Source organism: Bufo gargarizans, chromosome 5, assembly GCF_014858855.1.
Source record: "Bufo gargarizans isolate SCDJY-AF-19 chromosome 5, ASM1485885v1, whole genome shotgun sequence".
NCBI classification, from domain to species: domain Eukaryota; kingdom Metazoa; phylum Chordata; class Amphibia; order Anura; family Bufonidae; genus Bufo; species Bufo gargarizans.
In genome coordinates this window covers 309510498-309536320 of record NC_058084.1, presented here as the reverse complement: position 1 = coordinate 309536320, position 25823 = coordinate 309510498, and positions in this window count along the sequence as shown.

Here is a 25823-nt window from a genome sequence, read left to right as displayed (position 1 = left end):
ACTCATCCGATATGCAGACATTAAATACAGCAGCATGGGGATCATTTTGAGGCCAAGGCATGTCATCAGGCTTTTTGTTAGTCAAACGTATCCCCCACTGTCAGTCCCTTCAGGATCCATGCCTCATTCATCTTAATGAAGGTGAGGTAATCAACACTTTTTTGACCGAGGCGACTTCTTTTATCAGTGACAATGCCTCCTGCTGCACTGAAGGTCCTTTCTGACAGGACACTTGAAGCGGGGTAGGCCAGAAGTTCTATCGCAAACTGGGATAGCTCAGGCCACAGGTCAAGCCTGCACACCCAGTAGTCAAGGAGTTCATCACTCCTCAGAGTGTCGATATCTGCAGTTAAGGCGAGGTAATCTGCTACCTGTCGGTCGAGTCGTTCTCTAAGGCTGGATCCAGAAGGGCTGTGGCGATGTGTAGGACTGAAAAAGCTCTGCATGTCCTCCATCAACAACACATCTGTAAAGCGTCCTGTCCTTGCCGCCGTGGTCGTGGTAGGAGGAGGATTAATTTCACCTCTTCCCCAGTTAGATTCCCGTTGTGCTGTGACATCCCCCTTATAAGCTGTGTAAAGTATATTTTTTAGTTTGGTTTTGAACTGCTGCATCCTTTCTGACTGTCGGTAATTTGGTAACATTTCTGCCACTTCTTGCTTATACCAGGGGTCTAGAAGCGTGGCCACCCAGTACAGGTCAGTTCTCCTTCAACCTTTTTATACGAGGGTCCCTCAACAGACATGACAGCATGAAAGACCCCATTTGCACAAGGTTGGATGCCGAGCTACTCATTTCACGTTCCTCGTTCTCACTGATTGACGGTCTGTTCTTCCCCCAGCCACGTACAACACCACTGGTCCCAGATTGGTAACAACGAGCACCCTGGGATGCCTGCTGTCGTTGGTCTTTGTCCTCCTCAAAGCCACATTCCCCCTTTGACTCCTCTTCCTCATACTCCTCTTGCAGCGTTGCCGCAGTTCCAGCAAGCGATGATTCTGGTGGTGATGGTGACCACAACTCTTCCTCTTCATGCTCATCTACAGCCTGATCCAGCACTCTTCGCAGGGCATGCTCCAGGAAGAAAACAAATGGGATGAGGTCGCTGATGGTGCCTTCGGTGCGACTGACTAGGTTTGTTACCTCCTTAAAAGGACGCATGAGCCTACAGGCATTGTGCATGAGCGTCCAGTAACGTGGCAAAAAAATTCCCAGCTCCGCAGAGGCTGTCCTAGCACCCCGGTCATACAAATACTCGTTGACGGCTTTTTCTTGTTGGAGCAGGCGGTCGAACATTAGGAGTGTTGAATTCCAACGTGTCGGGCTGTCGCAAATCAAGCGCCTCACTGGCATGTTGTTTCGGCGCTGAATGTCTGAAAAGTGCGCCATGGCCGTGTAGGAACGCCTGAAATGGCCACACACCTTCCTGGCCTGCTTGACCACGTCATGTAAGCCTGGATACTTAGACACAAAGCGTTGTATGATGAGATTCAACACGTGCTATGCACGGCACATGTGACAACTTGCCCAAATTCAATGCTGCCAACAAATTGCTTCCATTGTCACACACCACTTTGCCGATCTCCAGTTGGTGCGGGGTCAGCCACTGATCTACCTGTGCATTCAGGGCGGACAGGAGTGCTGGTCCGGTGTGGTTCTCTGCTTTCAGGTAAGTCAACCCCAAGACAGCATGACACTGTCGTATCCGGGATGTGGAATAGCCCCTGGGGAGCTGGGGGGATTCAGTTGATGTGCAGCCAGACGCCGCAGCAGAAGAGGACTCAGCCGAGGAGGTTATCGAAGAGGATGGAGTAGAGGAGGTGGCAGTAGGCCTGCCTGCAAGTCGTGGCGGTGTCACCAACTCCGCTGCAGAGCCACGCATTCCATGCTTGGCAGCCGTCAGCAGGTTGACCCAATGCGCAGTGTACATGATATACCTGCCCTGACCGTGCTTTGCAGACCAGGTATCAGTGGTCAGATGGACCCTTGCCCCAACACTGTATGCCAGAGATGCCATGACTTTCTTTTCAATAACTGAGTAGAGGTTTGGGATTGCCTTTTTTGAAAAAATTTGTCCGGGTACCTTCTACTGTGGTGTCCCAATAGCGACAAATTTTTTGAAGGCCTCAGACTCCACCAGCTGGTATGGTAAAAGCTGGCTGGCTAAGAGTTCCGTCAAGCCAGCTGTCAGACTCCAGGCAAGGGGGTGACTCTGTGACATTGGCTTCTTACGCTCAAACATTTCCTTGACAGACACCTGACTGTGGGCAGATGAGATGGAACTGCTGAAGGTGAGAGGCAGAGTGGCGGGTGGTTGAGAGGGGGCAAGGAGGACAGCAGTGGTTGACGTGGCTGAAGATGCTGGACCAGGAGGAGGATGGTGGCTTTGAGTTTTTGTGCTGCTTGTACTCATGTGTTGATCCCATTGGCGTTTGTGATGTGAGATCATGTGCCTTCGCAAAGCAGTTGTACCGAGGTGGGTGTTGGACTTCCCACTACTCAGTTTCTTTTGGCACAGACTGCAAATGCCATTGCTGTTATAAGAGGCAGACACACAAAAAAAATGCCACACTGCTGAGCTTTGCAATGACGGCATTCTGGTGGTGGCAACAGCATGCGTTGATTGGCGTGCTGTCTGGCTGACCCTGGGTGCCGATACATGCTGTCTGACTGTGCCACTAGCTCCAGCAAGCCTCTCTGTGCGTTTCAGAAGGCTTGCAAACTCCATTTTCGCCTTCTTCCCCATTCCTCTGGTGATGAGGAACGGAGGGTGGGGATCATTATATCGCTTCTCTGGGGTAACGCTCAGTCGTGGGCCTTTCCGCTGCCGGTGGGGGCACGGCCCCTCCGTTCAGTGGATGATTTCTTTTTAGCCCTGGGTCAGATATATGATGATCCGGATCGTGTTGCTTTGGCTGAGTCTAGACTACGTCTGTTATGCCAGGGTAAACAATCCGCAGAGATATACTGCTCAGAATTTCGGAGATGGGCAGCTGATACTGGTTGGAATGATGCTGCACTCCGAAGTCAATTTTGCCATGGTCTTTCAGAGGGATTGAAAGATCCATTTGCCTTTCATGAGAGGCCTATCTCCTTGGACTGTGCTATGTCTCAGGCCGCAGGTAATTTGGAAGAAGGTCTCAGATTCAAGTAAGGTCCATGTTAAAGTCCGCAAAATAACTCGTCCAATGAAGCAATGTAAATATTGTTGGTACTGATAATTTTCGGGAACTGGGGGCGTTGCACGGAAAAACCACTTGGGAAACAGAGAGAAAAACTTAAATCCAGCTCACCTCCCAGTTAGTATGATCCCGATTCTGAAACCCTAGGGGAGTGACCCCGTCGCAGGCTGCAGGTAATTTGGAAGAAGGTCTCAGATTCAAGTAAGGTCCATGTTAAAATCGCTTCTTTATTTGGACATCATACAGACATGACAGACTGCCACACAGTACAACAGATTGGCGTTGACGCGTTTCGGGTACTGAGACCCTTAGTCGTAACGTTGTTGCACAGTGAGATACCCCAATATAAAGGGAAAAGATAGCCATTCCCCCCTACAATCCATGGGAGGCGGCATTGATCCCATTGGTCGTCTCACTGTGCATCACACCTTAGTTGCCACCCATTCATTACCAAGTTGATGCATTGCAGACTGTGCTGGGACTTAACAAAAGTTAACCCTTGAGGACTCTGGTCCAAATTCTGTGAACATTCACTAAAAAAAAAAAAAAAAAAAAGGGGGGGGGAGGGGAAACAGGTGAAAGTCCCAAAAAACGCACAGTGTGAAAACACACCAACTCGTGTAACATATAAAAACATATATTGTACAAAACCAAAACAGCCTTCACATTAATAACAGTGTTATTGACAATATTATTTCTGCTTAGGACATTGTTGCCACGCTTGGTAATGTTGTTATGCAGGAGAAAACCACTAATAATGATAATGGCACCAAGAACTGGGGACCAAATGGACAGACACAAGAAAAGGAATGGGGGGGGGGGAGGGGAGACAGTGAGAAAGAATAGACACGCAGGAATGATGCACATAAATGCACATGTTTATATATAAATGAACATATTTGTTATTGGTATATGTACATCAATTCCTTTTTCAGGTTAAGGCCATATGGAACTCTAGTGTTCAGCCTGAAGATCCAAAACGCCTCCCGTAGGAGGAGTTTCTTGCGGTGGTCACCACCTCTCTTGGGGGCAAATACCCTCTCTATCGCGAAGGCTTTAAAGCCCCTTACTTGACGATCATGTATTTGTATAAAATGTCTAGCTACATTCGAAATATTAAGTGCATTAGGGTTGCTTATATAATTTAAATGTTCCAGAAGGCGATTCCTGAATCTTCGGATCGTACTTCCAACATACATTAAGTCGCAATCCTTGCACTGTATAATGTATACCACTCCTGCAGTGTTGCAATTAATATAGCTTTGTATTGGAAAGCTGCAGGAGTGGTCAGATCTGTCAAAGGACTTAGAGGGGGTGGCATAGATGCAAGTCTTGCAGGAATTGCCTCCGCATTTGGAAAAGCCCTTGTATCTGAGCCAACTAGACTTCATGCTGGCTCCCATCCTATTGGCCGTGAAGAGGGATGGGGACAGCGAGCAGGACAATGTAGTGGCTTTTCTGGAAACAATTTTGAGACCTGATTTCAGGGCATTATATAATATTTCGTCATCATACAGAATAGGCAGACAGCCCTTAATGATGGAGCTGATTTTATTGAACTCCTTGCTATATGCCAGCGATAACGTTGGTATATTGTCCTGGTCACTGTTCCCATACCTCTCCATCCTCCTGGATGGGATATCCCGTTTGCCTCCTGCTGCTATTTTGCCAAAAAGCATTTCCCCTCTATTTTTTCTCCGTGCAATAGCTCTACCCCTCTCTAGCATCCAGGTAGGGTAATTTCTGGCTTTTAATCTGACATCTACCTTATTAAATTCCTCGTCCAGAAGTGCAGGGAGACTGCAGTTCCTGGCTGCTCGTATGTATTCCCCGACGGGGATCGCCCTGATGGTGTGTAGGGGATGATGGCTCCTAGCATTCAGGATGGAATTTCCGGCCACCTCTTTTCTATATGTTCGGGTGTGCACCACTTCACCTGGGCAACCTCGGAGCGTCAGGTCTAAGAAATTGATAGTGGTCTCACCAAAGGCACATGTGAAACGTAGGTTATAGTTATTCGCATTAAGGTACATCTGGAGGTCCGGGACGGCAGATACACCGCCCGCCCAAATCATGAGCAGGTCATCGATGTATCTGCCGTACCAGACCAATCCAACCCCAAAAGGGTTGTCCACATTATATATGAATTTTTCTTCCCAGTATGCCATGGTTAAATTCGCCAGCGAGGGCGAAAATTTCGCCCCCATTGACACTCCGCGTGTCTGTAAGTAGTGCACACCGTCGAACATAAAATAATTGTGAATGAGCAAGAAGGCTGTGACCTCACACACATAATCAATGTAGTTGGGGCCACATCCCGTATACCTATGGAGGTGGTATTCCATGGCCATCAGGGCGACCCCGTGGGGGATGGAGGGGTACAGAGCTATAACATCCGCCGTGATCCATATATAGTTGGCTTCCCATTTTAGGCTGTACATGGCTCTTAATACGTCTGATGTATCCTTAAGGAAACCCGGCGTGCGCCTGACAAGTGGCTGGAGGATGTTGTCCAGCCAACTGCCCAGGCGCTCCGTCAGGGATCCCATGCCAGACACTATGGGGCGAAGAGGGGGGGGGGTGGACACCCTTGTGGATCTTCGGCAGAGCATGCATAATTGGGGTCACGGGCGCATCCACACACAGGTACCTATATTCTGTTTCTGTAAAAATGCCCATGTCTCTTCCTTTTTGTATTAGAGACATATACTCAATCATGTATTCACTGAGTGGGTTACTAGTTAATATTCTGTATGTGGATGCGTCCGTTAACATGTCCCGCATCTGGCCGCCATATAGATCCTTGTCCATGATGACCACCGCCCCCCCCTTGTCCGCCATCTTGATAACTATTTCACTACATTGCTGTAGTTCCATGAGGGCCTGAAAATGGGAGTGGCCTAAATTGTCTGGACATTTGGTAACCTTAGTTTCCTTTTGGATTCTTTCCAACTCCTTTTCCAATGTGCCCTGAAAAATGTCCATGCTACTTGTGCGCGACATTACCGGATAAAATTTAGTATTGCGAGTTTGTAATCTCATGACAGGTCTGGCTGACTCCACGATTCCCTGTTCCTCCTGAAGACCCGCAAGACAGCATAGAGACAATTGTTCTTTGAACATTAAATCCTTATAGGAATTCTCCTCATAAGTCTCTATCTGTACTGGCGGGTGTTCAGGAGGGGCAGGGATATCATGGAAGTGCCGAGATACTGTAATGTTGCGCACAAATTTGTTAATATCCAACATTGTGGAGAACATATCAAAATGCGCAGATGGCGCAAAATTGAGACCAAGAGACAACACATATTCCTGATCTTTGCTTAGTTTTATACTAGACAGGTTCACAACATTTAAGTGGTCAGAGCTTACTTTTGTCTGGTCTGGAGCCGGGTGGATCTTGGATGCGGTAGTCTGGTGTCTCCGTCCAGCTCTCCCTCTGCGTTTTTTGGTGGATTCACCATTTCCCTCTTATCTCTTTCATTTTTAGATTTTTTATAGTATGACGCTGTATTAACCCTCTCTGGTGAGGCCAGCAGAACGGAAGCACCAGACTCCGGATCAAAGGTCCCGGCTACATTGGAATAATCTGACACCTCCGTGTCTGAAGAAAAACTAACTCTTGATACTCTTTTGTGTGGTTTGGACTTCTTGCGGTTTTTTAAAATAGATTTCGGCGTCTTCCCCATTCATAAACTTGGTTGGTCGTATAATCATGAAGGTCTCGCTGGTATTTAGAATGTTTGTATTCCATTATAGTGTCCTCCAGTTTATTAATTGAAGCCTTGGTGTCCTCCTCCATGGATAAGAACTCCGTGTTGCTGTTAAACTTTGTGAGCTTGTCTTTACATAATTGGATATCCTGTTGTAGGCCAGTCAGTTTCTCATTTTCTGAATCCACAATGAGCTTCATTAGCTTCAGAGAGCACTCTGACAAAATATCATTCCATTTGCAGACAAAGTCCTCTGAAAAAACTGTGGTGGGTATTTTTTTAATTCTTAACCCACGCGGAATCATGTTCTTTTCCATATATTTGGTGAGCGTGGTACAGTCCCACCAGACCCGAGTCTCCTGATTTAGCAAACGTTCCAGGTTGTTCATTAGACCTTTTAAATCCAGGTCCCTGGTGCCAATCATATCCTCCGCTGAGAAGACTGAGTCCGCTTTTAACTGTCGGTCTTGTGAACTGTGAAAGGCCATGATGGGCAGGTGCGTCTGTGTAACTTTCTGTGGCAGTCCGCAAAATAACTCGTCCAATGAAGCAATGTAAATATTGTTGGTACGGATAATTTTCGGGAACTGGGGGCGTTGCACGGAAAAACCACTTGGGAAACAGAGAGAAAAACTTAAATCCAGCTCACCTCCCAGTTAGTATGATCCCGATTCTGAAACCCTAGGGGAGTGACCCCGTCGCAGGCTGCAGGTAATTTGGAAGAAGGTCTCAGATTCAAGTAAGGTCCATGTTAAAATCGCTTCTTTATTTGGACATCATACAGACATGACAGACTGCAACACAATACAACAGATTGGCGTTGACGCGTTTCGGGTACTGAGACCCTTAGTCGTAACGTTGTTGCACAGTGAGATACCCCAATATAAAGGGAAAAGATAGCCATTCCCCCCTACAATCCATGGGAGGCGGCATTGATCCCATTGGTCGTCTCACTGTGCATCACACCTTAGTTGCCACCCATTCATTACCAAGTTGATGCATTGCAGACTGTGCTGGGACTTAACAAAAGTTAACCCTTGAGGACTCTGGTCCAAATTCTGTGAACATTCACTAAAAAAAAAAAAAAAAAAAAAAAAAGGGGGGGGGGGAGGGGAAACAGGTGAAAGTCCCAAAAAACGCACAGTGTGAACACACCAACTCGTGTAACATATAAAAACATATATTGTACAAAACCAAAACAGCCTTCACATTAATAACAGTGTTATTGACAGTATTATTTCTGCTTAGGACATTGTTGCCACGCTTGGTAATCTTGTTATGCAGGAGAAAACCACTAATAATGATAATGGCACCAAGAACTGGGGACCAAATGGACAGACACAAGAAAAGGAATGGGGGGGGGGGGAGGGGAGACAGTGAGAAAGAATAGACACGCAGGAATGATGCACATAAATACACATGTTTATATATAAATGAACATATTTGTTATTGGTATATGTACATCAATTCCTTTTTCAGGTTAAGGCCATATGGAACTCTAGTGTTCAGCCTGAAGATCCAAAACGCCTCCCGTAGGAGGAGTTTCTTGCGGTGGTCACCACCTCTCTTGGGGGCAAATACCCTCTCTATCGCGAAGGCTTTAAAGCCCCTTACTTGACGATCATGTATTTGTATAAAATGTCTAGCTACATTCTAAATATTAAGTGCATTAGGGTTGCTTATATAATTTAAATGTTCCAGAAGGCGATTCCTGAATCTTCGGATCGTACTTCCAACATACATTAAGTCGCAATCCTTGCACTGTATAATGTATACCACTCCTGCAGTGTTGCAATTAATATAGCTTTGTATTGGAAAGCTGCAGGAGTGGTCAGATCTGTCAAAGGACTTAGAGGGGGTGGCATAGATGCAAGTCTTGCAGGGATTGCCCCCGCATTTGGAAAAGCCCTTGTATCTGAGCCAACTAGACTTCATGCTGGCTCCCATCCTATTGGCCGTGAAGAGGGATGGGGACAGCGAGCAGGACAATGTAGTGGCTTTTCTGGAAACAATTTTGAGACCTGATTTCAGGGCATTATATAATATTTCGTCATCATACAGAATAGGCAGACAGCCCTTAATGATGGAGCTTTTTTTTTTTGAACTCCTTGCTATATGCCAGCGATAACGTTGGTATATTGTCCTGGTCACTGTTCCCATACCTCTCCATCCTCCTGGATGGGATATCCCGTTTGCCTCCTGCTGCTATTTTGCCAAAAAGCATTTCCCCTCTATTTTTTCTCCGTGCAATAGCTCTGCCCCTCTCTAGCATCCAGGTAGGGTAATTTCTGGCTTTTAATCTGACATCTACCTTATTAAATTCCTCGTCCAGAAGTGCAGGGAGACTGCAGTTCCTGGCTGCTCGTATGTATTCCCCGACGGGGATCGCCCTGTCTCAGGCCGTTCGTATTGACAGGCGTCTTAGAGAGAGAGGAGAGATCTCTCCTTCCTGTCATACTCAGTCCCAGGACAGTGCAGCGGTCTCATTCTATGCGCAGGGGTCTCAGTCGCTGTCAGCCCCTTCTGAGCAGGAGCCCATGCAGCTGGGGTTGATTGCCTCTGACAATAGAAGATTCAGCCCGCATGGGAAGGTTTGTTTTTGTTGTGGAGGTATAAATCATTTGGCAAATGTTTGTCCCTCTAGGAGATTCAGGCAGTTTTCTGGGAGTAATAAAGAAACAAAAAGGAAAAAAATCTTTTAAAAATGTTCCATCTGTTACTATTGGCAGGGTTGAGGCGGAAATTGAAGGTTTTCCATTTGCTTGTAGTTCCCGTTTTGTCCTGCCTGCCAGGGTGGCGCTAGAGAGCAAGAACATTTTTTGTGAGATTTTTGTAGATAGTGGAGCAGCTGTCAATCTCATTGATAATCATTTTGCGATAACTCACGGTTTCCAGGTGTGCACTTTGGGAAAGGATATTCCTGTTTTTGCTATTGATTCCGCTCCACTTTCTCAGAAATCATTAAAGGGCATAGTTCACAATATTCGTTTAATTGTGAGTGATGCTCATGTTGAGGATGTGTCATATTTCGTCCTTAGCGGATTACCTACTCCTCTTGTGTTGGGGCTACCCTGGCTCACTAAACATAACCCCACCATTGATTGGCAAGCGAGACAAATAAATGGTTGGAGTGACTTTTGCAGAGAGAATTGCCTCACGACATCTGTTTCTGAGGTTTCTACTAAGACTGTACCACCTTTTCTCTCTGAATTTTCGGATGTCTTCTCTGAGAGTGGAGTTCAGGATTTGCCCCCGCACAGGGAGTACGATTGCCCTATTAATCTCATCCCAGGCGCCAAGCTCCCTAAATCTCGTTTATACAATCTTTCCCAACCTGAAAGGGTCGCTATGCGTGCTTATATCTCTGAGAGTCTGAGAAAAGGACACATACGACCCTCGAAGTCACCTGTTGCCGCAGTTTTTTTCTTTGTTAAGAAAAAAGATGGTTCTTTAAGACCTTGTCTGGATTTCAGGGAGCTGAACAGTATCACTATTCGTGACCCTTATCCGCTTCCTCTGATCCCGGACCTGTTTAACCAGATTGTTGGGGCTAAAGTATTTTCCAAATTAGATCTAAGAGGAGCATACAACCTGGTCAGGGTCAGAGAAGGAGACGAATGGAAGACGGCCTTCAATACCCCTGTGGGCCATTTTGAGAATTTGGTTATGCCTTTTGGTTTGATGAATGCCCCAGCCGTTTTTCAGCATTTCGTGAACAGCATTTTTTATCATTTATTGGGAAATTAGTGTATTTGGATGACATTTAGATTTTTTCTCCCGATTTCAAAACTCATAAGAAACACTTACGTCAGGTCTTGCTCATCCTGCGGGAGAATAAATTATACGCGAAACTGGAAAAATGTGTGTTTGCAGTTTCAGAAATTCAATTTCTGGGGTTTCTTCTCTCCGCTTCTGGTTTTCGCATGGACCCCGAGAAGGTCCACGCTGTGCTTGAGTGGGAGCTTTCTGAGAATCAGAAGGCACTGATGCGTTTTTTGGGCTTTGCCAATTATTACAGGAAGTTTATTTTGAATTATTCCTCTATTGTTAAACCACTCACTGATATGACCAGAAAGGGGGTAGATTTATCTTCCTGGTCGGTAGAGGCGCGTAAGGCCTTTTCTGATATTTCTCTACCCTTCATAGTTGAGTTTGATGCTTCTGAGGTGGGTGTGGGTGCGGTCTTGTCTCAGGGTTCCTCTCCTGCCAAATGGCGACCGTGTGCCTTTTTCTCGAAGAAACTCTCCTCCGCAGAGAGAAATTACAATGTGGGAGATAGGGAATTGTTGGCCATCAAGTTGGCTTTTGAGGAATGGTGCCATTGGCTAGAGGGAGCCAGACACCCTATTACCGTGTTTACTGACCATAAAAATCTGGCCTACTTGGAGTCAGCCAAGCGTCTGAACCCGAGACAGGCCAGATGGTCTTTGTTCTTTTCAAGGTTTAATTTTGTTGTCACGTTCCTCCCTGGGGTTAAGAATGTGAAGGCAGATGCCCTGTCACGTTGTTTTCCGGGAGGTGGGAATTTTGAAGACCCGGGTCCCATTTTGGCTGAAGGTGTGGTGGTCTCAGTTTTTTTTCCTGAATTGGAGGCAGAGGTGCAGGCAGCCCAGTCAGAGGCTCCTGATCTTTGTCCTCCTGGGAGGTTGTTTGTGCCTCTCGCTTTAAGACACAAGATTTTTAAGGAACACCACGATATGGTCCTTGCTGGGCACCCGGGGGCAAGAGCCACAGTGGATCTCATCGCTCGGAGATTCTGGTGGCCTGCACTTCATAAGTCGGTTGAGGGTTTTGTGGCAGTCCTGCGAGACTTGCGCTTGTGCCAAAGTCCCTCATTCATGGCCATCGGGTTTTCTCCTCCCGTTACCCATTCCTTCCCGTCCTTGGACGCATCTGTCCATGGACTTCATTACGGAACTGCCTCGTTCCTCGGGGAAGACTGTGATTCTGGTGGTAGTGGACCGTTTTAGGCTGCTTTCACACTAGCGTTCGCTGGTCCGCTCGTGAGCTCCGTTTGAAGGAGCTCACGAGCGGACCCGAACGCAGCCGTCCAGCCCTGATGCAGTCTGAATGGAGGCGGATCCGCTCAGACTGCATCAGTCTGGCGGCGTTCAGCCTCCGCTCCGCTCGCCTCCGCACGGACAGGCGGACAGCTGAACGCTGCTTGCAGCGTTCGGGTGTCCGCCTGGCCGTGCGGATCCGTGCGGATCCGTCCAGACTTTCAATGTAAGTCAATGGGGACGGATCCGTTTGAAGATGCCACAATGTGGCTCAATCTTCAAGCGGATCCGTCCCCCATTGACTTTACATTGAAAGTCTGGACGGATCCGTACTAGGCTATTTTCACACTTAGCTGTTCTATGCTAAAAATAATGCAGACGGATCCGTTCTGAACGGAGCCTCCGTCTGCATTATTATGAGCGGATCCGTTCAGAACGGATCCGCCCGAACGCTAGTGTGAAAGTAGCCTAAGCATGGTATTCCTTCAGACATAGTCTCTGATAGGGGCACGCAGTTTGTTTCCAGATTCTGGAAGGCTTTCTGTTCTCGCTTGGGGGTTCGGTTGTCATTCTCTTCTGCTTTCCACCCGCAGTCAAATGGCCAGACAGAGCGCGTCAATCAGAATCTGGAGACATATCTGAGCTGTTTTGTGGCGGAGAATCAGGAGGATTGGTGTTCTTTTTTGTCCCTTGTTGAGTTTGCTTTAAATAACCGTCGTCAGGAGTCCTCTGATAAGTCACCATTTTTTGGTGCATATGGGTTTCATCCGCAGTTTGGGGCTTTCTCGGGAGAGGGGTCTTCTGGTTTACCTGATGAGGACAGATTCTCCTCGTCTTTGTCTTCTATTTGGCAAAAGATTCAGGATAATCTAAAGAGCATGAGTGAGAGATATAAGCGTGTGGCAGATAAGAGACGTGTGCCTGGTCCGGACCTGAATGTTGGTGATCTGGTGTGGTTGTCTACCAAGAATATCAAATTGAAGGTTCCCTCCTGGAAGTTGGGTCCTAGGTTTATTGGGCCTTACAAAATCCTGTCTGTCATCAATCCTGTTGCCTACCGTCTTGATCTTCCTCAGACTTGGAAGATCCATAATGTTTTTAATAAGTCCTTATTGAAACCTTATATTCAACCCATTGTACCCTCGCCTTTGCCTCCTCCTCCGATTATGGTTGATGGGAATCTTGAATTTCAGGTCTCTAGGATTGTGAATTCTCGTCTTGTCCACGGTTCTCTCCAGTACCTCGTTCATTGGGAGGGTTATGGTCCTGAGGAGAGGATGTGGGTCCCAGTGATGGACATTAAGGCCACTCGTCTCATCAGGGCTTTCCATAGGTCCCATCCTGAGAAGGTGGGCTCTGAGTGTCCGGAGTCCACTTGTAGAGGGAGTGGTACTGTCACAACCAGACAGCTGAGAAGCTCTGACAGAAGCCTTTCAGAACCTCCTCCTTGAGTTTTCTTTGTTTTGAATTTCAGTTCCTCATCTCGTTAGCCTCTCTCAGCTGTCATGTAGTTGGACTGATTGCATCCCTTTAAATTCCTCCCCATAATGCATTAGTGTGCGGCTTATACAACTTCCTGGAGTGTGTGTGCATGCTGATCCTATTTTCCAGCCTTCTACAAGATAAGTGCTGTACATTTATTTGTGATTTTCTGTTTGCTGGATCCCAGGTGACCCTGACTCCCTCCGTGTCTAGTGTAGGGAGCCGGTGGTTGTGTCCCCTCACTATTGTAGGGTGTTCAGGTGGTATATAGTCGAGGTACGTGGATATGCGATCATCCACCATTGGGATTTTCGCATAGGCTGAGCAAGCAGGGAGAGTGCCAGGTCTTATGCAGGGGTCTCCCTTTTGTTCCTTAGTTTTGGATCCAGTCATATATTCATTTTGCATTGTCTTGTTTCCTGTACACCTTCCGTGACAGCCAGACAGTCACTCACTGGCTTGCAACTGCGATTATATCACAGATGAATAATAAATTTACTTTTTTTTTATCTGCAAGGTACTGTCTGTGACACCCTGTATGAATGGTGTGCACACAGTACTGTCTGTGAGCCTGCAGCCTCTCACACACGGGCAGGCAACTGCAATACATATATATATATATATATATATATATATAAAAAGCTGACTGATGTACCAGCCCTAAAAAGGGCTTTTTGGGGGTGCTGTCAGGACACTGTCCTAACAGCAGATGAGTCTGTGGACACAGAAGTTCAGAACACTGCCCTGGCTAACACTTTCCCTATTAGATCAGCAGCAGCAGCACTGTCCCTCCTCTCACTAAGAATGCAGCTTCCAAATGAATCTAAAATGGATGCTGTCCAGGAGGTGGGAGGGTCTGGGAGGGAGGGTCTGCTGCCGATTGGCTGGAATGTGTCTGCTGACTGTGAAGTACAGGGTCAAAGTTTGCTCAATGATGATATTTAGGGGGCGGACCGAACATCGCATATGTTCGCCCGCCGCGGCGAATGCGAACAAGCCATGTTCGCCGTGAACTGTTCGCCGGCGAATAGTTCGGGACATCACTAATTATAAGGATGATGAATACATTCAGACAAATGTAAATGATACACAGCAAAGATAAATGAGAGCACACAGAGAAAACGCATGTATATTGAAAAAATGCATTGAAAACGCACCACCACAGGAAATGGAAAATGTGTGTAAAGTAAGAGAATTTAACTGCATGAGTGATGTTTCTGTTGAATGAACAAAATGTGAAATAGTATCATGATATTAGAAATACATGCACATGAGTATAAGATCCATGCACAGGTTTTGGATGTATCTCTCCAACCTAATTAAGGTGAAGGAAAGAAGGAGTATAAAAAGCAGAGCTCATAGAGGTGACTTATAGCCACTGAAGAAGGTGCAGCAGCTCCGAAAATCGTTTGGCGCTTTGTCACCATATGTCAACAGTAGTAAGCATGGAGAAGCCACAATAAAAGGATGGAAAAAGCACAGCAGTGAAAAAGGCACAGTGGTTTCTTTGGTTCAACTTGCCATTGTACTAGGCAACTAGAACTTCAAACTACCTGGCAAGCACCACAATTTCCAGGATATTAACAGCAACCTGGTGGAAGACGAAAACTAGGGGCACGTGGTCCGGACATGTGTATCCAGAGGAGTGCGCCGTTGAACTAGTAGTAGTGCTGAAAACGAACGTGGAATAAAAAGGACTTCTACAATAGGGGTAAGTGCACTACCCTGATAATACACTGTACATGATTTAATCCATCCAAGGAGAGTGCAACACTATAAAGTGGAATACTGTACAAACAAATCTACACAACTACGGCTTTCAGACACAAATTTATTTATTTTTCAAAAATGCTTTGTTATGTAAAACTGAAACAAACAATATTTGGTCATATTTGGTATTTTCGCTTTTGTAAAAACCTGCTCTATAAAAATACCACATGATCTAACCTGTCAGATGAATGTTGTAAATAACAAAAAATAAAAATGGTGCCAAAACCATGGTGCCGTAGTTTCCAAAATGGGGTTACTTTTTGGGAGTTTCTACTCTAGGGGTGCATCAGGGGGGCTTCAAATGGGACATGGTGTCAAAAGACCAGTACAGCAAAATCTGCCTTCCAAAAACCGTATGGCGTTCCTTTCCTTCTGTGCAATGCTGTTGTACAGCAGTTTACAACCACATATGGGGTGTTTTTGTAAACTAGAGAATCAGGGACATAAATATTCAGTTTTGTTTGGCTGTTAACCCTTGCTTTGTAACTGAAAAAAATGGATTAAAATGGAAAATCTGCCAAAAAAGTGAAATTCTGAAATGTCATCTCTATTTTCCATAAATTCTTGTGGAACACCTAACGGGTTAACAAAGTAAGGCCTCATGCACACGACAGTTTTTTTTCACGGTCCGCAAAAACGGGGTCCGTGGGTCCGTGATCCGTGACCGTTTTTTCGTCCGTGGGTCTTCCTTGATTTTTGGAGGATCCACGGACATGAAAAAAAAGTCGTTTTGGTGTCCGCCTGGCCGTGCGGAGCCAAACGGATCCGTCCTGAATTACAATGCAAGTCAATGGGGACGGATCCGTTTGATGTTGACACAATATGGTGCCATTTCAAACGGATCCGTCCCCATTGACTTTCAATGTAAAGTCTGGAGTTCTTTTATACCATCGGATTGGCGTTTTCTCCAATCCGATGGTATATTTTAACTTGAAGCGTCCCCATCACCATGGGAACGCCTCTATGTTAGAATATACTGTCGGATATGAGCTACTTCGTGAAACTCAGATCCAACAGTATATTCTAACACAGAGGCGTTCCCATGGTGATGGGGACGCTTCTAGTTAGAATACACTACAAACTTTGTACAAGACTGCCCCCTGCTGCCTGGCAGCACCCGATCTCTTACAGGGGGATATGATAGCACAATTAACCCCTTCAGGTGCGGCACCTAAAGGGGTTAATTGTACTATCATATTCCCCTGTAAGAGATCAGGGCTGCCAGGCAGCAGGGGGCAGACCCCCCCCCTCCCCAGTTTGAATATCGTTGGTGGCACAGTGTGCGCCCCCCATCGGGCCCCCCCCTTCCTCCCTCTAATGTTAGAAATCGTTGGTGGCACAGTGTGCGCCCACCATCGCCCCCCCTCCTCCCTCCCTCTATTGTAATAAATCGTTGGTGGCACAGTGTGCGCCCACCATCGCCCCCCTCCCTCCCTCTATTGTAATAAATCGTTGGTGGCACAGTGTGCGCCCACCATTCCCCCCCCATCATTGGTGGCAGCGGAGTTCCGATCGGAGTCCCAGTTTAATCGCTGGGGCTCCGATCGGTAACCATGGCAACCAGGATGCTACTGCAGTCCTGGTTGCCATGGTTACTTAGCAATAGTACAATAGTAGAAGATTCATAGTTACCTGCTTGCTGCTGCGATGTCTGTGTCCGGCCGGGAGCTCCACCTACTGGTAAGTGAAAGGTCTGTGCGGCGCATTGCTAAAGAACTGTCTTGAAAATTCGAATAAAAAAATTATTTTGTTCTAAAGAACTGTCACTTACCAGTAGGAGGAGCTCCCGGCCGTTCACAGACATCGCAGCAGCAAGCAGGTAAGTATGAATCTTCTACTGTTGTACTATTGCTAAGTAACCATGGCAACCAGGGCTGCAGTAGCTTCCTGGTTGCCATGGTTACCGATCGGAGCCCCAGCGATTAAACTGGGACTCCGATCGGAACTCCGCTGCCACCAATGATAAGGGGTGGGGGGGGGGGGAATGGGAGGCCGCACACTGCCACCAACGATTTATTACAATAGAGGGAGGGAGGGGGGCGATGGTGGGCGCACACTGTGCCACCAACGATTTATTACAATAGAGGGAGGGAGGGGGGGCGATGGTGGGCGCACACTGTGCCACCAACGATTTCTAACATTAGAGGGAGGGGGGGGCCATGGTGGGCGCACACTGTGCCACCAATGATTTCTAACATTAGAGGGAGGAAGGGGGGGCCCGATGGGGGGCGCACACTGTGCCACCAACGATATTCAAACTGGGGGGGGGGGTCTGCCCCCTGCTGCCTGGCAGCCCTGATCTCTTACAGGGGAATATGATAGTACAATTAACCCCTTTAGGTGCCGCACCTGAAGGGGTTAATTGTGCTATCATATCCCCCTGTAAGAGATCGGGTGCTGCCAGGCAGCAGGGGGCAGTCTTGTACAAAGTTTGTAGTGTATTCTAACTAGAAGCGTCCCCATCACCATGGGAACGCTTCTGTGTTAGAATATACTGTCGGATATGAGTTTTCACGAAGTGAAAACTTAGATCAGAAAAAGCTTTTATGCAGACGGATCTTCGGATCCGTCTGTATGAAAGCAACCTACGGCCACGGATCACGGACACGGATGCCAATCTTGTGTGCATCCGTGTTCTTTCACGGACCCATTGACTTGAATGGGTCCGTGAACCGTTGTCCGTCAAAAAAATAGGACAGGTCATATTTTTTTGACGGACAGGATACACGGATCACGGCCTCGGCTGCAAAACGGTGCATTTTCCGATTTTTCCACGGACCCATTGAAAGTCAATGGGTCCGCGAAAAAAAACGGAAAACGGCACAACGGCCACGGATGCACACAACGGTCGTGTGCATGAGGCCTTAGTGAAATCAGTTTTGTATACCTTGAGGGGTGTAGTTTCTAAAATGGGGTCACTTTTTTGTAGTTTCTACTCTATGGGTTCATCAGGGGGTCTTGAAATGTGACATGGCAGCTTAAAATTATCCCAGTTAAAGGGTTTCTACCACTTCAGTTTGACCAAATTAGCTTTCAGACACTAGCGATCTGCTACTGTCTGATCTCCATAACCATGCAATTCTTAGACCTTTGTGTGGAGCCGTTTCATTAAAAAACTAACTTTTATTCCTATGCAAATAAGCCTCTAGGTGCTATGGGGGCGTCTTTTCAGCACCTAGAGGCTCGGTCTACTCACACTGTATGCTGCCCCGCTCGTCGGTCAAGCCGGCCCATCTCGTCTTGAATGCCTGCCTCCATCACAGCTATCGGACGAATTCACGCGCCTGCGCCATTCACTTCTGTCTTTCCAAAAACCATATGGCGTTCCTTTCCTTCTGCGCAATGCCATGTGCCTGTACAGCAGTTTACGACCACATATGGGATTTCTGTAAACTACAGAATCAGGGCCATAAATATTGAGTTTTGTTTGGCTGTTAACCCTTGCTTTGTAACTGGAAAACATGGATTAAAATGGAAAATCTGCCAAACAGTGAAATTCTGAAATGTCATCACTATATTCCATTAATTCTTGTGGAGCACCAAAAGGGTTAACAAAGTTTGTAAAATCAGTTTTGTATACCTTGAGGGGTGTAGTTTCTAAAATAAGGTCCCTTTTTTAGGGTTTCTACTCTAGGGGTGCATCAGGGGGCTTCAAATGGGACATGGTGTCAAAAAAACAGTCCAGCAAAATCTGCCTTCCAAAAACCATATGGCGTTCCTTTCCTTCTGCGTCCTGCCGTGTGCCAGTACAGCAGTTTACGACCACATATGGGGTTTTCTGTAAACTACAGAATCAGGGCCATAAATATTGAGTTTTGTTTGGCTGTTAACCTTTGCTTTGTAACTGGAAAACATGGATTAAAATAAATCACAGAAGAAATGCACCAAACGGATATGCCACTGACTATACTGGCTAGTCATAAATGCAGATATTAAAAGCTGAGACTTTTGCCAATATATTCCTGTCAGGAAGATATCGGAGCCCACATGCACCACGTCACGGCTCTCAGCATGGCAAGGGGTCCTACCACTACGCTACCTATGGTGTGAACAAGGTCTGAAGGTGATGTAATCCAGCTCACAGCCAAGCTTCCACACAACCGCCTAGCAGGACAACTAGTGCAATGTGAACAAAGCCAGACTGTAAGCCACACCCATATCAGACCATGTGATGGAGGCTACCAGGTGCAAAGGAGAGTGTTTGAATGCCAGGTAAAGGCACATACACTACATATAAAACAAGACAAAAACACAGAAATATAGTGGCAAATCTGGGGGAGCTGCTCAACCCCTAACACTGTAGCGTGTTTTTCATTGGGGGAGCAGTCCCACCGCATGTGGACCGCAGCAAACGACTATCCCCAGCAAAAAATATTTTGCATACGGTGGAGGATGTCGGCGCGGTCCACATGCACCACAAAGGCATCCTACACAAAACGGAGCATTGTGCGGATGAAAATATAATCATAAATCACAGAAGAAATGCACCAAACGGATATGCCACTGACTATACTGGCTAGTCATAAATGCAGATATTAAAAGCTGAGACTTTTGCCAATATATTCCTGTCAGGAAGATATCGGAGCCCACATGCACCACGTCACGGCTCTCAGCATGGCAAGGGGTCCTACCACTACGCTACCTATGGTGTGAACAAGGTCTGAAGGTGATGTAATCCAGCTCACAGCCAAGCTTCCACACAACCGCCTAGCAGGACAACTAGTGCAATGTGAACAAAGCCAGACTGTAAGCCACACCCATATCAGACCATGTGATGGAGGCTACCAGGTGCAAAGGAGAGTGTTTGAATGCCAGGTAAAGGGGGCTTCAAATGGGACATGGTGTCAAAAAAACAGTCCAGCAAAATCTGCCTTCCAAAAACCATATGGCGTTCCTTTCCTTCTGCGTCCTGCCGTGTGCCAGTACAGCAGTTTACGACCACATATGGGGTTTTCTGTAAACTACAGAATCAGGGCCATAAATATTGAGTTTTGTTTGGCTGTTAACCTTTGCTTTGTAACTGGAAAAAATGGATTAAAATGGAAAATCTGCCAAAAAAGTGAAATATTATCTCTATATTCTATTAATTCTTGTGGAACACTTAAAGGGTTAACAAAGTTTGTAAAATCAGTTTTGAATACCTTGAGGGGTGTAGTTTGTAAAATGGGGTCATTTTTGGGTGGTTTCTATTATGTAAGCCTCACAAAGTGACTATAGACCTGAACTGGTCCTGAAAAAGATTTGCTTCTAAACTTCTAAGCCTTCTAAACTCACCAAAAAATGAAATAGCATTCACAAAATGATCCAAACATGAAGTAGACATACGGGGAATGTAAAGTAATAACTATTTTGGAGGTATTACTATCTGTTATAAAAGTAGAGAAATTGAATTTAGAAATTTGCTAATTTTTCTAAATTTTTGGTAAAAAATATTGAACTCAATTTTACAACTGTTATGAAGTACAATACATGACGAGAAAACAATCTCAGAATGGCCTGGATAAGTAAAAGTGTTTTACAGTTATCACCACATAAAGTGACATGTCAGATTTTCAAAAAATTGCCTGGTCCTTAAGGTGAAAAATGGCAGGGTCCTGAAGGGGTTAAAGCGGGACATTAGTACCGACATACAGCGGGAATTTGCTACTGACACAGTGAAAGAACGGGATATTATTACATTGTTTCAACAACAGAAAACATACATGTCAAATTAGAGTGCATGGAAAGGAAAAAGATGTAATGAAATGTACCACCAGTGAACTTTAATATGCAATTGCCAACCATATCTTTGGGGTCAAACCATTAAAGTTTTTGTCTGTGAATAGTATTGTCTAGCTACTGGCTGAAATCTTCAGGCTGGAACAAGTAGCCATAGATTTCTGCGACTAGTTTTGAAAAATACATAAAACGCATTCATTTTTATTCAAGGTCAATTTTATATACAGTACAGACCAAAAGTTTGGACACACCTTCTCATTCAAAGAGTTTTCTTTATTTTCATGACTATGAAAATTGTAGATTCACACTGAAGGCATCAAAACTATGAATTAACAAATGTGGAATTATAAACATAACAAAAAAGTGTGAAACAACTGAAAATATATCATATTCTAGGTTCCTCAAAGTAGCCACCTTTTGCTTTAAATACTGCTTTGCACACTCTTGGCATTCTCTTGATGAGCTTCAAGAGGTAGTCACCTGAAATGGTCTTCCAACAGTCTTGAAAGAGTTCCCAGAGATGCTTAGCACTTGTTGGCCCTTTTGCCTACACTCTGCGGTCCAGCTCACCCCAAACCATCTCGATCAGGTTCAGGTCCGGTGACTGTGGAGGTCAGGTCATCTGGCGCAGCACCCCATCACTCTCCTTCATGGTCAAATAGCCCTTACACAGCCTGGAGGTGTGTTTGGGGTCATTGTCCTGTTGAAAAATAAATGATGGTCCAACTAAACGCAAACCGGATGGAATAGCATGCCGCTGCAAGATGCTGTGGTAGCCATGCTGGTTCAGTATGCCTTCAATTTTGAATAAATCCCCGACAGTGTCACCAGCAAAGCACCCCCACACCATCACACCTCCTCCTCCATGCTTCACGGTGGGAACCAGGCATGTAGAGTCCATCCGTTCACCTTTTCTGCGTCGCACAAAGACACGGTGGTTGGAACCAAAGATCTCAAATTTGGACTCATCAGACCAATGCACAGATTTCCACTGGTCTAATGTCCATTCCTTGTGTTCTTTAGCCCAAACAAGTCTCTTCTGCTTGTTGCCTGTCCTTAGCAGTGGTTTCCTAGCAGATATTCTACCATGAAGGCCTGATTCACACAGTCTCCTCTTAACAGTTGTTCTAGAGATGTGTCTGCTGCTAGAACTCTGTGTTGCATTGACCTGTCTCTAATCTGAGCTGCTGTTAACCTGCGATTTCTGAGGCTGGTGACTTTCAAAGTTTTCCCAATTTTTCGGACTGACTGACCTTCATTTCTTAAAGTAATGATGTCCACTCGTTTTTCTTTACTTAGCTGCTTTTTTCTTGCCATAATACAAATTCTAACAGTCTATTCAGTAGGACTATCAGCTGTGTAATCAAAGCAAAAGGTGGCTACTTTGAAGAACCTAGAATATGACATATTTTCAGTTGTTTCCCACTTTTTTTGTTATGTATATAATTCAACATATGTTAATTCATAGTTGTGATGCCTTCAGTGTGAATCTACAATTTTCATAGTCATAAAAATAAAGAAAGCTCTTTGAATGAGAAGGTGTGTCCAAACTTTTGGTCTGTACTGTATACATATATAAATATATATTATGCTGTTTTTGATATTTTAAATAAATTTGTCATATTTATATCTAAGGAGTTGTTTCAATCAATCCAGATAGTGGTGTGCCCTCCCTTGTTTATTATAACAGCTATGATAATGCCACAAGAGAATTTAGACTAGAACCTTCAGAATTAGGGATGAGCGAACTCGAACTGTATAGTTCGGGTTCGTACCGAATTTTGGGGTGTCCGTGACACGGACCCGAACCCGGACATTTTCGTAAAAGTCCGGGTTCGGGTTCGGTGTTCGTCGCTTTCTTGGCGCTTTTGTGACGCTTTCTTGGCGCTTTTTGAAAGGCTGCAAAGCAGCCAATCAACAAGCGTCATACTACTTGCCCCAAGAGGCCATCACAGCCATGCCTACTATTGGCATGGCTGTGATTGGCCAGAGCACCATGTGACCCAGCCTCTATTTAAGCTGGAGTCACATAGCGCCGCCCGTCACTCTGCTCTGATTAGCGTAGGGAGAGGTTGCGGCTGCGACAGTAGGGCGAGATTAGGCAGATTAACTCCTCCAAAGGACTTGATTAACTGATCGATCTGCAGCTGTGGATCATTGAGCTGCTGATCCTCAATTGCTCACTGTTTTTAGGCTGCCCAGACCGTTTGTCAGTCACATTTTTCTGGGGTGATCGGCGGCCATTTTGTGTCTTGTGGTGCGCCAGCACAAGCTGCGACCAAGTGCATTTAACCCTCAATGGTGTGGTTGTTTTTTGGCTAAAGCCTACATCAGGGTGAAGCTGTCACACCAAGTGCATTTAACCAGCAATAGTCTGTTCATTTTTTGGCCATATACAAAATCAGGGGCAAGCTGCGCCTGTCACCAAGTGCATTTAACCCTCAATGGTGTGGTTGTTTTTTGGCTAAAGCCTACATCAGGGTGAAGCTGTCACACCAAGTGCATTTAACCAGCAATAGTCTGTTCATTTTTTGGCCATATACAAAATCAGGGGCAAGCTGCGCCTGTCACCAAGTGCATTTAACCCTCAATGGTGTGGTTGTTTTTTGGCTAAAGCCTACATCAGGGTGAAGCTGTCACACCAAGTGCATTTAACCAGCAATAGTCTGTTCATTTTTTGGCCATATACAAAATCAGGGGCAAGCTGCGCCTGTCACCAAGTGCATTTAACCCTCAATGGTGTGGTTGTTTTTTGGCTAAAGCCTACATCAGGGTGAAGCTGTCACACCAAGTGCATTTAACCAGCAATAGTCTGTTCATTTTTTGGCCATATACAAAATCAGGGGCAAGCTGCGCCTGTCACCAAGTGCATTTAACCCTCAATGGTGTGGTTGTTTTCTGGCTAAAGCCTACATCAGGGTGAAGCTGTCACACCAAGTGCATTTAACCAGCAATAGTCTGTTTATTTTTTGGCCATATACTACATCAGGGGCAAGCTGCGCCCGTCACCAAGTGCATTTAACCCTCAGTAGTGTGGTTGGTCAAGCTGTGACACCAAGTGCATTTAACCAGCAATAGTCTGTTCATTTTTTGGCCATATACTACATCAGGGGCAAGCTGCGCCCGTCACCAAGTGCATTTAACCAGCAATAGTGTGGTTATTTTTTGGCCATATCCCAGTCTAATTCTGTCACTAAATCCATACCGGTCACCCAGCGCCTAAATACTAGGCCTCAAATTTATATCCCGCTAAATCTCTCGTTACCGCTGTCCTGTTGTAGCTGGGAAAGTTATTTAGTGTCCGTCAAAGCACATTTTTGTTCTGGGTTGAAGTACAATTCCCAATTTAGCAATTTCATAATTTAGTGGTTTCTGCTATATCAGAGCTATTTGAAATCTATCCCTAAAAGGGTATATAATATTCAAGGTGCACATTGGGTCATTCAGAATAACTTCACACACACCCGCTACTGTGTATTTTCAAGTCTAATTCTGTCACTAAACCCATACCTGTCACCCAGCGCCTAAATACTAGGCCTCAAATTTATATCCTGCTAAATCTCTCGTTACCGCTGTCCTGTTGTAGCTGGGAAAGTTATTTAGTGTCCGTCAAAGCACATTTTTTGTTCTGGGTTGAAGTACAATTCCCAATTTAGCAATTTCATAATTTAGTGGTTTCTGCTATATCAGAGCTATTTGAAATCTATCCCTAAAAGGGTATATAATATTCAAGGTGCACATTGGGTCATTCAGAATAACTTCACACACACCCGCTACTGTGTATTTTCAAGTCTAATTCTGTCACTAAACCCATACCTGTCACCCAGCGCCTAAATACTAGGCCTCAAATTTATATCCTGCTAAATCTCTCGTTACCGCTGTCCTGTTGTAGCTGGGAAAGTTATTTAGTGTCCGTCAAAGCACATTTTTTGTTCTGGGTTGAAATACAATTCCCAATTTAGCAATTTCATAATTTAGTGGTTTCTGCTATATCAGAGCTATTTGAAATCTATCCCTAAAAGGGTAGATCATATTGAAGGTGCACATAGGGTCATTCAGAATAACTTCACACACACCCGCTACTGTGTATTTCCAAGTCTAATTCTGTCACTAAACCCATACCTGTCACCCAGCGCCTAAATACTAGGCCTCAAATTTATATCCCGCTAAATCTCTCGTTACCGCTGTCCTGTTGTAGCTGGGAAAGTTATTTAGTGTCCGTCAAAGCACATTTTTTGTTCTGGGTTGAAGTACAATTCCCAATTTAGCAATTTCATAATTTAGTGGTTTCTGCTATATCAGAGCTATTTGAAATCTATCCCTAAAAGGGTATATAATATTCAAGGTGCACATTGGGTCATTCAGAATAACTTCACACACACCCGCTACTGTGTATTTCCAAGTCTAATTCTGTCACTAAACCCATACCTGTCACCCAGCGCCTAAATACTAGGCCTCAAATTTATATCCTGCTAAATCTCTCGTTACCGCTGTACTGTTGTTGCTTGGAAAGATATTTAGTGTCCGTCAAAGCACATTTTTTGTTCTGGGTTGAAGTACAATTCCCAATTTAGCAATTTCATAATTTAGTGGTTTCTGCTATATCAGAGCTATTTGAAATCTATCCCTAAAAGGGTATATAATATTCAAGGTGCACATTGGGTCATTCAGAATAACTTCACACACACCCGCTACTGTGTATTTTCAAGTCTAATTCTGTCACTAAACCCATACCTGTCACCCAGCGCCTAAATACTAGGCCTCAAATTTATATCCTGCTAAATCTCTCGTTACCGCTGTACTGTTGTTGCTGGGCAAGATATTTAGTGTCCGTCAAAGCACATTTTTTGTTCTGGGTTGAAATACAATTCCCAATTTAGCAATTTCATAATTTAGTGGTTTCTGCTATATCAGAGCTATTTGAAATCTATCCCTAAAAGGGTATATAATATTCAAGG